The sequence below is a fragment of the Peromyscus californicus genome, unplaced genomic scaffold (genome assembly GCF_007827085.1).
Source record: "Peromyscus californicus insignis strain IS unplaced genomic scaffold, ASM782708v3 Scaffold_11__1_contigs__length_118956290, whole genome shotgun sequence".
NCBI classification, from domain to species: Eukaryota; Metazoa; Chordata; class Mammalia; order Rodentia; family Cricetidae; genus Peromyscus; species Peromyscus californicus.
This window is the reverse complement of record NW_026294402.1, coordinates 78,038,910-78,049,939: the sequence shown is the minus strand read 5'-3', so window position 1 is coordinate 78,049,939 and position 11,030 is coordinate 78,038,910. Positions and strand designations below refer to the sequence as shown.

Genomic DNA, 11,030 nt, shown 5'->3' with positions numbered 1-11,030 from the left:
AAAATACCTACTATAGATGTTCTTTAAAACTTAATGTTATATGCTAACAACCTATTTACCCAGTAAACAAACACATTGATTAATAAATTTAAAGCAGTATGAATAACAGGAAGTTCCATTTTTTAATTGTCGAACTTTGTTACTTATCATATATTTAGGTAAAAAACATAAACATTGTGACAGTTCTGTGTTTTTTTTTTTTTTTTTATTAAAACAGGATCTTGCTATGTATATATCCAAGGATGGAAGTTAAGATATTGTTGCCTGAGTCTCACAATGTTGGGACTTTAGGTATCTTTCACACGCAACTTTTTAAAAGAATGGTATTTAATGAACAACTTTTGCTAAGGATGATCCACTGTTGTGATAAGATTATATTATGTACATATATGTGCATATATGATACCTCCCCTTTTATAACTGTGATCCTTGCCATTTCTATATTGTTTGATGGCAGCAAGGCTGCTTGTGCCTCTGGCTAGTGGATGGTTTGCAAGTCCTAACAAGTCCTTCCGACTCCGACTCTTGGGTAGTGGTAGTTACCTCACAGGAAGAACTGGAGTGATTCTATTAGGAAACATTTGTAGGAACAGTTTCCTATTCTTGGTGTCATTACCACAGAGCATTAAACATGACAAAGTCCTGCAGAAAAATGGCCTTTACTGGCCAATAGAGTCTGAAATCACAGCAGTAACAGAGGAATCAATCCCCGTGAGACTAAAAATACAACCCCACAGTACCCAATGGTGAGGAGTCATCTCCAAACATAATCCTTAGAAACAGCAAACCTGGATGCAGTTAAATAGTTTCAATTAGCAGAAATATTAGCATGTGGTTTGGTAGCTTCATTCCCCTTTTTTTTTTCCTGAAAAGCTGTATCTTGTGTGGTACACGGTGAAGTGAAACAGTATAACCAGAAAGTTCTAGTCTTAACAAAATGACAGATCAAAACCATGTCATACAGAAAGTTGAAATTATCTAATACTTGGGATAGCCCTTTAAAAAGTTAACTCAGTAAAACGGGCTTTTATTTTTGGGGTTTTATAAATTCTTTTGGTCTTTTTTTCCCCAGGTCAAATAAAGCAAGTGTTGTTTTTAATGAGAGGGTGAATAACACTGCACACTGTAATAAGGGTACTGAAAATGTTACACACAATTAGATCTTTTTGTTTGGGGGATTTCCGAATTTTTAGATACTGCTCAATTACCTTGTTAGAGAAACACTCCAAAGATGCTAAATTTGGGATTTAATGGTATTGTGGTACTATCCTTACCTCACCACTTACTACTCCCTGAATCTCTCTTCTGGAGTATAAATGATGGCTAACAATATCTAAGTCAAGCGTTGAAAAAGAATAGGATGTTATAGCCTAGGACATTCTGAGTGCTCAGTTAGTCACAGTGTTAGCTGCCCCTGAGTGCCACAGTCCTCCTCTGGAGATGGTGGAAGGCAGGTGGCCAGGGAAATGGCATATTTCTCAACTTTCCCCCAGCATCCTTCTTTGAAAGTAGTCCACCCATGCTTGTTAAACTACTTTCTATTAACTCTGTCAATAATAAGGGTGAACTATTTTGACTGAGGAGTACCAGATTTAACTAAGTGATATGAAGTATTTATTTCATTGCAGTTGGAGGGACTCCTCATTTTCACTAAAGGACAACTGCTATCGTCTATGATACACTGTAACTACAGAAAATTCCATTTACAATATTTAGGCAGGTTCATCTGTTACTTGAAGGAAAATATGTCAGCAAAAGTTTTGAAACAGTGCACAAGTGGAAAAACGAAGTAAGGTGAGAAATGAGAATGATAATCTCTAATGGGCAATGGATCAGAACATATTTGTGTCCAAGAATTCGATTCTCTGCACACGGAGGCTGAAATCCAGAGAGACACTAACAGTCTTAAATCAGGAACTGGGTAGTCTTGAACCATCTGGCTGACAAGGCTCAAGAGAGCTTCAAAGCCCCCGTGAAAAAGATTGTTTTCTTTTTAGCTTCTTTGCCTACTGCAATTCATGCTGTTTAGTGTGCACTGTCAACTTTTAAAAGAAAATTAGCCATCCAGCCGCCCTTAGCCCATTGGCATGCACTTCGGAATATTCCTTTTAAAAAATAAATTATGTGCAAATGTGTTCCGATTACCCTTTATCCCCAAATTCGCTCCAGAACAGAAAATCACGCTCAAACTATATTCAAGATGTGCCCATGAAGGCCCAGACCCCGAGGCAGGAGCAGGAGCATCATTCACGTGTCAAGTTCACGCCCTCCTACAGGTCAATTTCAGCGGAGCCCGGAAAGTACATTATGATTTCTTTATAATGAAACCCAACATATCCAGAAAGAAATCAGGCAGTTTCCAAGGATTCTGTCCAGCAGCTAGTTTCACCGACCCTGTCCAGAGACGGGGTCCCTCCTCGGGAAGGTTGGCATCCTTTCCGTCCGCCTTGGGCGCCCGGCTTGGCGCACCAACTGTCCTCGCGGGTCGCAGCCCCGCCTCAGCGGCCGACCAATGGCTGATGCCTCTCTCCTGGCCATCCCGTCTTCCGGTGTCACACTAGCCAATAGGAATGGCCGTATGGAGCCAGCAGCCAATGGGAACTCGGGGAGGCGGAGACCGGTCCTCCCGCGGTGGAAGCTGGGCCTCCGCTCCGTTGCCCGGGAGCCGAGGCCGCCGAGCCGCCGCCCACAGCCGCGAGTCCCTTAGAGTGAGGGATTTCAAACACCCCGAAGCCGCAGCCGGCAGCGTCCCGGTACTCCTCGCCTCGGGCCGTAGCTGTCGGTCGGGCTCGGGGATCGGGCCGGTGATCTAGGCAGGAGCGGGAGGCGTCCACTTGGAGGGTAAGGGGCGGGCCGCGGCCGAGAGAGGAGGTCTGCGGCCGGGGCATGGACGCGATGGGGGTGATGCGGGGCGGGGCGTCTGATGCGGCCCTGGGGCGGAGCGGGAGAAAGTTAGGAGCGTGGGGTTTGTTAGCCCCCAAAGCAGGAGGAAAGTGCGGTGCAGGCAGATCCAGAGAAGGGCGAAGTTAACCAGAAAGAAACCTCTGGAGGCTGGTGGCGATCCGGATGGGTGGGCGTAGAGCCTTTCACAGGCTCTGGGACAGGGTATTATTATTACACCGTCATTAAACGGGAAAGGCACTTGGGCCCGGGCTATGAATTACTTTTAATATATCCTTGAGGGATGGAATGTGACGAATAAAAGTAGTTAGCCAAACCTACCTGTTGACATAGCTGCGTTGGGATGGGTACAGACGCTTTGCTTCGCGCGGGGTGAACAAGGGGACAGTGTTTCTCGGTGTGAAGGGCCGGTCCAGTTCCCCCGAATGTAAACTCTTACTCACTTCGTGGGCTCGAAAAGTAATGGCATCTATCTAGCGGCAGTATTTTTTTTTCCCCCCGGTGAGGGAGTGCAGGGAATAGCAGATTCGTTGTGAGGATTCATTTTATGGAGGTATTTGTACCTATGTTTGGGTAGTGTGGAGGGAAGTTTTATGGAAGTAGATTTTCTTTTAGGATTGATTTTTGTGTCTTTTCTGTCATGGACCAGCCCCTGTCTGCTCATCTCCACCCCGAAATTTGAGGGTCTAAGCTCATCGCCCAAGCAGAGTATGCGTGACCACATACATGTGTATGCCCAACCTGTGCATTCAGGATTAGATGTCTTTGGGATCAAAAGTCATCATTTAGTTCAGCAGTTGAGAGCACTGACTACTCCTCCAGAGGACACAGGTTTGATTCCCGGCAGCTACATGACTACTCACAACTGTTTGTAACTCCAGTCCCAGGGAATCCAACGCTCTCTTCTGGCCTCCTTGGGCATCGGGAATGCACATGGTGTACAGACATAGGTTCAGGCAAAACACCCATACACATATTGATAAATTAAAAAAAAATAGATAAAACATCCATACACATATTATAAATAAATAAATAAATAAATAAATAAATAAATAAATAAATAACAGGCATCGAGGAAAAAGGTAAATGGAGGTTTCGTTTTCCCCATGCTTATTAATCTGTATTTTTTCATTCTGTTCCTGCACTCCAGTTTTATGTTATCATTTACAGTATTTTGTCCTGTGAATTGTTGCACATTGATTAATGCGTTTATTCAAATGTGTGACAGGAAAGACTAGTTTGCTTGCAGTCTTTAAGTTGATAAACTGTCACTCAGATGTCAAAAATCAGTTGAGGCCCTTGGAGAAGAGATATTCCCACAGCTGTATCTCTTTAAGGTCACAGAACGAATTCTAAAAGACTTGCTAGAAGACTCAAGCATTCCCCTCCTGGTCCTCCTTTCTGTTGTCAACTCTGGAGTCCGGACACTTTCTTCTGCCCACCACAACTTAATCTTCAATTATTTCTTTTTCACTCCATCCTTCTTGGCCAACTCCATCCTTCCTGTTGGCTCCTACCATCTATAACTTATTAGCACACCCCCAGTTTTGTATCTCTCCAATGCCTATGTAGGCAACCTTAGGTATTTCCACTCAGATTAACCTGCCCATGGGCACCCCAAACTCAGTATGTCTGGTAACTGACAAACCCCATGCAGCTGGATGGTGTCATTTGCGTCCAGTTTTACAAGTCAAAAACTTTGAAATTCGGGTTCTTCTCATAGGCCACATTTAATCCCTCATCAGCTCGAGTTTATTTGACTTGCTCAGTTATCGCTGACATCAGTTTGAAGCCCCGGATCTCTAATTATGCTCCTGTAGATCAAACCTCCATTTCTTGGGTTGAGATGGACCTTTGTGAAGGTCATGTCTGAGTGCTTTAACGTTCCTGAGAATCCTTTGTTTCCATAAGAATTCTTCCTGTGATTGTAGCTTCCACCCAATCCAGCCTCACTCATTACTTGCTGATGCTCACAGCCAGTGTCTTTATTTCAAACCAAATTGTCCAATATTAGTATAATGTGAAGCATATTTATTTTGCAGTAAGCATACAAAAATATAAGCAGATAATGTTAATTTTAATATATGGTTACTGAATAATCCAAAATATCGTTTCAACCCATAACCAATATGGAAAAGATTATTAGTTTTTTTTGGCTTTTTGTGTGTGTATTAAATTTTCAAAAGCTCATGTATTATGTGTGTAAAAGTTATTGGTTACTATACAATGAAAATGGCTTTCATTACCCTGTCTTTTTTCCTCCTTACTTCCTTTAGACCTGTTCCTCCATTCCCATATATAAATTTATACCTAGATTCCACACATGAGACAACATGAGGTATTTGTCTTTCTGAGTCTGGCTTATTTAAATGACACTGAACAATCTTCAGTTCCATCCATTTTCCTGCAATATCATTTTTACAGGTGAATACATTTCCATTGTGTACATCTACCTTATTTTCTTTATAACGTCACCTGCTGGTGGACTTCTAGGCTGATCCCCATCATTGCTGTTGTGAGAGGTGCAGCAGTAAATAGACATCCCACGTACATATTCTGATGACCACATATCTCAGTTCCACTGAGCTACATTTCACACACTTAGTAACTACTTGCAATCTGAAGTAACTATTTGCATGTTTTTGTTATTAGACCTAGCCAACTTGATATAGGGACCAGGCTGCATTCTGGGTTCTGGGTTTAAAGGCATGGCCACCATGCCCAGCCCTTGCTAAACCGTTTATTTTGACAGGTACTGCTGCTTGTATTGGAAGAAGCCCTTCTTCACCAGCTGCCTGCTTTTAATAACCGAATTTACCACTGCCCATCCAGTCCCCGCCTCCCCCAGATTATGCTGTACTTAACCTCTAGTAATGCCCGAGAACAGAAACCGAGCGTTGCCTCCTCTGGACTCCTCCCAGCTCCCTTCTGGCACTAATCCTGCCTCTCATTTCACTACCTCTCCTTCCTTTACCGCCAGCAGCTGTATTCGGTTGTATTATTTCTCCTCTTCTTGGCGCAGAGTTTGTTCATGTGAGGGAATGAGTTATCTTACTCATTTTTTTATTTGTAACTTATTCATCATTCAATGTCTGACATTTGGTGGGTGTTGAACAAGTGTCTTATGGATGGATGAAAGAACATTCTGTGGTATTTTCATTTGATTGACTAAGCTTTGGGAATACATACTACAGTTATGCTTTCATTTGGCTATTTTAATTTTTTTTTAAAGAAGCTGATTGTGCCAGAGATGTGAAGGCTAGCATTTGCTGTGGTCTGACTGATCATACTAAAACCATACTTTAAAATACAACATAGTTTAAAAATTTGTAGTATTTCAAAGTTGTAAACAAATATATTTTGATATTTAAGGGAGAGAAGATTTTATGCAAATGAAATAAGTTTTTTGTAGAAATATGCAGAAGCATGTAAATAGAGTGAGGAAATATGAATTTTCATTTTTTTAAATCTTTTAATGGTCTCTGTAGAATTTGCAGCTGTAGCTTGAAAGCAGCACTGTGGTTCTTTGCCTTCATCTTATCATTCCATACTTTTTTTCCTTCTTGAGGAAACAGAGCTCCTTAATTCCAGTTCTCGCTCTTAGTTTCTCTTAGTTTTCTTGTCCTGTTGCCTGCCAGCAGCAGAGGTAACCAGGAAGCAATGTTTCATACACAGAAACCCAGCACAGGGTTTTGTTGGAGAATTAACAAGGCTTTGGTTTTATACACTTTGTTCCTAGACTCATCTGAGCCGTGTGATCGCTGTGTGTACACAGTGATCTCTGTGGATCTCAGCTCACTTTACCATCTATGAGAACCTGGGGATAAAGAAGGATTTCCAGCCCTGGAGGAGTCCTGACCAGTTAGGTATCACCTGTATTCTTGGGGATTCTTGTTAAAGAAATTTACTTTTGGATAAAAAATGAAATGTTTTGGAATTGATAGGTTCCTGACATTGCTGTAGTAGTGCTCTTGGCCATTTTAAGGAAAATAACTATTCTTAGAGATTTAATTAGCAACACTCACACACACACTGCTTTTAAATGGTTAACTTTTTATCTTATGAAATACATAAAGCATTCCACCCCTCAGGAGAAACTGATAACTGATTCACTCCTGGTCACAACGACTAGTTTAAATAAGTAGGAAACCTACACATGGAACATTAATCTCCAGGATTCTGTAAGTTGCACACCTTTTTTTTCTTTAATGGAAAATAGATTTTCTTCATACAATATATTCTGATTATGTTTTCCCCTCCTCCAACCCTTTTCCTTCCTCTCCTTCTCCCTTTCCATCCAAACCCACATCCTTTCTCTCTCTCTCACTTATTAGAAAACAAATAGGCATCTAATAATAATAATAAAGTAAACAAAATCAAACGAGAACAGGACAAAACAAACAGAGAAAAGGAACCATAGAAAAAGCACAAGAAACACGTACAGATGCCGAGACACACACACACACACACACACACACACACACACACACACACACACACATTCACACACAGAGAAAGCCCTTAAAACACAAAACTGGAGAAAAACATAAGATATACGCAAAAGACCCGTAAGGTAAACAAACAGAAACCAAAAGCCCCAGCAAAGCATTATGAGACAGAGGACCTCCAGAAATGCCACTGAGTTTCTTTTCTGTTGGTCGTTTACTTCTGGGCATGGGAGCTGCCCTCAAGAGTGGTTTGTATACCCAGTGAAACTCTGTTGGAGAACTAATTTTTCCTTGCGAGAGCAGTTACCAGTTGGAGACAGTTTCTGAATTAGGGATGGGGGCTGTGTTCACTTACCCTCTCAGTACAGGGACCCCATCAGGCCCAGACTTATTCCGGCCTATGCATGTTGCCACCATCTCTGCGAGTTCATATGTGCTTTGGTCCTGCTGTGTTTAGAAGGCCTTATTTCATTGTTGTTCTTCATCAATCTGGCTCTTCAAATCTTTCTGCTTCCTCTTCCACAGTGTTCCCTGAGCTGTGGGTAGGGAAGGAGGTGGGGTGGGGAGGGGTGGGGGCCGTCTGATAGAGACATCTCATTTAGCAAAGAATGTTCCGAGAACCCTCTCTCTCTCTCTCTCTCTCTCTCTCTCTCTCTCTCTCTCTCTGTATATTGTCTGGCTGTGGGTCTCTGTATTTGTTCCCATCTCCTGCAGGAAGAAGCTTCTCTGATGATGGCTGACTGAGACACTGTTCTATGAGTCTATCAGAATGGCATTAGGAGTCATTTTGTTGCTTTGTTTCTTTAAGTTACACATTTTTTTTTTAAAGAGAGGTAATTCAATTCATTTTACAATATTTCTAAGACAGCTGTGGTGGCTCACACTTGTAATCCCATCGCTTGGGAGGCAGCAGTAGGGACCAAGGCCATCTTCAGCTACATGGTGACTTGCTGACCAGCCCGGGCTACCTGAGACCCTGTCTCTAAACCAACAATATTAGTAAAGTACAAATTATAGATATAAATGCAGGTGAACTTTACTTTGCCTAAAGTCTCATTAGATCTCTCAGTTATTTAAAATAAGCCCATGAGAATTTCTGACAGTAAATAGAAGAGTATTTCCAGTGCTAAAAGGCCTATACAGACAGTAAAACAGATGAACGGAATAAAGCGACTGGGCTCACTGTAATCAAATTCAGTCCGAAGTGTTTTTGAGAAGGTGGCCTTGGTGCTGAGCCCAGGGTGAGGGAGCCACTGTTGGGAAGTTCTAGGTGGAGAATGAAGTGAGTACCAGGTTTGGCAGGTGGGGAGCACAGGAGCCTTTAGCTTGGGAAAGAGAAGAGAGCGGTGGCATGCGAAGGCTGGGGCAGGACGCAGAGTGCTCAGTCGTGGGTAGGTTTGAACTTCAGGAGTCTGATGGTTTTAGGAAGCCATTGAGGTGGACTGAGCGAGGGAGCCCCGCTGTCTAATCTCTGCTCTCGCTTGCTGTTTCTGGCTGCCACGTGAAGAATTAGCTGTGGGAGTGAAAGCAGGCTCTCAGCGGTGAGTGCAGTGGTCCAGCTGAGAGAAGATGGCGACTCAGCCTTGGGCAGGAGCAGTGCAGATGGTGAGAAGCAGGTCGATCTACAGTACAGGATTTGGAGGTTAAACTGTCAGGTTTTGTAGATGACGTAGGGATGTGAAGAGAGAAGGATCCAGAGTAATCTTAGATTTGTAACTTGGGTCATTTAATAGAGAGGAGCCCCCCCAATGAGGTCAGGAAAAATAGGAAAGAGTCAGGTGGGATGAAGGTATTTTAACTTTGAACATGTGAATTTGATGCCCTGTCCAATAGGAAGAGGGGGTATTGGACTCTGAAAGTCAGACTTAGAGATGACCCAAAGAGGCAGTAAAGATAAAGGGAAGGAAGCCAATGTGGCTGGTATGTTGGGTGTTTACACATTTGGGTGTCAGGTAGAAAAGAGAATGCTTCTTGAAGGCTTAGGGTTGTTATTGCTGTGAAGAGACTCCATGACAACAGCAACTCTTATAAAGGAAACATTCAATTATGGTGGCAGCTTACAGTTCAGAGGTTCAGTCCATTAGCATCATGGCAGGGAGCTTGGTGGCGTGCAGGCAGACATGGTGCTGGAGAAATAGCTGAGTGTCCTACATCTTGCAGGCAACAGGTTGCCTAAACATAAGCATTGTGGTTCAGTGGAGCTGACCTGTTAACCAAGCTGACCATGAGTAATGGTCAGGTAGAATATGCAGTGTGCGTACTCTGGGTGGGTAGATAATTCACATCCCATGCTGGACAGTGGAATGCCGTGAGACATTATTGTGATGCTATGAACAGTGTGCAATTTAGAAGTTGTGTGTTGTTTATTTCTGGAATCTTCCACTTAATACTTATGGACCCTGTTGTCCATAGATGAAGGGAGACTAATCATAAAAGTTTAAACCTTTAAAATACTTGTTGTGGGGAGTGGGAGCTGGGTAATGGGGTGTAGGATTTCCGTGTGCTTTAACTGTAAGTTCTTGGGAGGAGGGGAGAGTGCTGTTTTGTGTATTCCTCCCCTTGCCAAGCCAGTGACAGCTTGATGTCTAGATGGATGAGGTCAGAGAGCTACTTTCCGGTATGCAAATGAAAACAATACATCTTATCTTACATAATCAACGATAACATTATTAGCATTCAAATGGAATGTAATTAATTGTGCGATAGTTGCTGAATTATCCCATTTATCCTCAAATCATTTCTCTAGTACTTGCTATTAATAGTACCACTGTATGGATGGCAGAGGGGACAAACCAGTCTGGTATTTATTTATTTTTGGTGTGTATACGTGTATATGTACATGTAGGGACCAGAGGTTGACACGGTGTCTTCCTCAGTTGCTTGTTACCTTACTGTGTGAGAACCTGGAGCTCACCAGTTTGGCTATGCTGTCTGCCCAGTAAGCCTCAGGGATCATCCTGTCTCCTCAGCTCCACTGTTGGGATGTCAGAATGGTCCAAGAATGGAGCCATTGGAGGAGAATTCTAAGTGCTTGTGATAAAACTCCAAGAAAACAAGACAAGAGACTTTCTTGTGTCTCAGTTTCTTCAAAGCACAGAATTGTTCTTGGAACGTGTTTTCATGCTCCTCCCAGGTGTAGCAGACAGTTTACTTCAGATTATTCATTACAATTTGCTGTTGTTATTTGTTTATATGCCTCTGTGGAAAAATGTTTTTTTGTTTTTTTTTGTTTTTTTTTTTTTTTTGGTTTTTCGAGACAGGGTTTCTCTGTGTAGCTTTGCGCCTTTCCTGGATCTCGCGCTGTAGACCAGGCTGGCCTCGAACTCACAGAGATCCGCCTGCCTCTGCCTCCCGAGTGCTGGGATTAAAGGCGTGCGCCACCACCGCCCGGCGGAAAAATGTTTTTGCCACATGCAGCTTGTCCTTGTGATTGTACACTTATGTGACTCTTATTCCCTCAGGGTATAAATAAATTGTCTGATGCTCTGAATAAAGCTGGCTATTGAGTGAAACTTTAGTTTGCCTCATGTTAGCCAATTAGAGAGGCAAACACTGGGGTAACTGATATGTGCCTCTGAAACCAGCTTTTTAAATGTGCCAGAATCCAAACTCAAGTCATCATACTTGGATCGCAGGTCCTTTTTCTGACTGAGTCCTCTCTCCAGACTTGATTAGCGTTTT

At 42.7% G+C, this 11,030-nt stretch overlaps 1 protein-coding gene across 3 annotated transcripts in view; it reads left to right on the top strand.

Annotated features, from left to right (window-relative positions):
* Positions 1-206: 206 nt before the first annotated feature.
* Positions 207-11,030, top strand: part of Lca5 (lebercilin LCA5) — a 53,448-nt gene continuing 42,624 nt past the window's right edge. The window contains exons 1-2 of one of the 3 annotated variants that reach the window (XM_052715436.1): positions 207-2,841; positions 6,641-6,762. The gene's annotated coding sequence lies outside the window, so the exon portion shown is untranslated. Of the gene's footprint in view, positions 2,842-6,640; positions 6,768-11,030 lie in introns of all 3 variants that reach the window. The other 2 variants (XM_052715446.1, XM_052715426.1) reach the window with 2 other exon arrangements.